At 46.4% G+C, this 830-nt stretch overlaps 1 non-coding gene across 1 annotated transcript; it reads right to left on the reverse strand.

Moving 5' to 3' along the window:
* Nucleotides 1–281: 281 nt before the first annotated feature.
* Trnat-ugu lies at nt 282–356 on the reverse strand. The gene has a single exon. It is a non-coding gene; the product is annotated as a tRNA-Thr (tRNA).
* Nucleotides 357–830: the final 474 nt, after the last annotated feature.

Here is an 830-nt window from a genome sequence, read left to right on the forward strand (position 1 = left end):
AGTACTGGGAGCTCTTGTGTAATAACGATATAGAAAGTGCGGGGTATATGAATTGTTAGATTATTGCAGCACTGAGCTGATAGAGCTTTATCTTTATCAAGCAGTTGTTACTGGTATTCTTCGTGTCAATATTTATTGCAGTTAGACAGCGATCCAATTTGTTCCGTATATTGTAGCTAGTGATTTTGTTCGGCGCCTTCTAATGTGAAATGATAATTAAATGGACACCCTAGCTGCAAACAAGCGTTGATGTACTTCATTGGGGACATGTTGAAAATGTGTGCCCCGACCGGGACTCGAACCCGGGATCTCCCGCTTACATGGCAGACGCTCTATCCATCTGAGCCACCGTGGGCACAGAGGATAGTGCGTCTGCAGGGACTTATCCCTTCCACGCTCCCCGTGAGATCCACATTCCCAACATGTCCACACCACTACATTCGTAGTGCGCCTAATAGATGTTTGCCCATCATACTCATTACTCGTGGCAGATTAATCTACCAAGTCCCGTACGAGTTCGGGCATAGCGTGTGCGTTCGCACAAGAAGGTCAATGGCCGGGAAGCCATATTTTAACTATATATTAGGGTAGTATCTGTTCACGAAAGAACAGTTACCGTGGATGACCATGCGGCTTTGCTAGAAATGAAATGATAATTAAATGGACACCCTAGCTGCAAACAGGCGTTGATGTACTTCATTGGGGACATGTTGAAAATGTGTGTCCCGACCGGGACTCGAACCCGGGATCTTCTGCTTACATGGCTGAATGTAGTGGTGTGGACATGTTGGGAATGTGGATCTCACGGGGAGCGTGCAAGGAATAAGTCC

This window comes from Schistocerca piceifrons, chromosome 8 (genome assembly GCF_021461385.2).
Source record: "Schistocerca piceifrons isolate TAMUIC-IGC-003096 chromosome 8, iqSchPice1.1, whole genome shotgun sequence".
In the NCBI taxonomy this organism is placed as follows: domain Eukaryota; kingdom Metazoa; phylum Arthropoda; class Insecta; order Orthoptera; family Acrididae; genus Schistocerca; species Schistocerca piceifrons.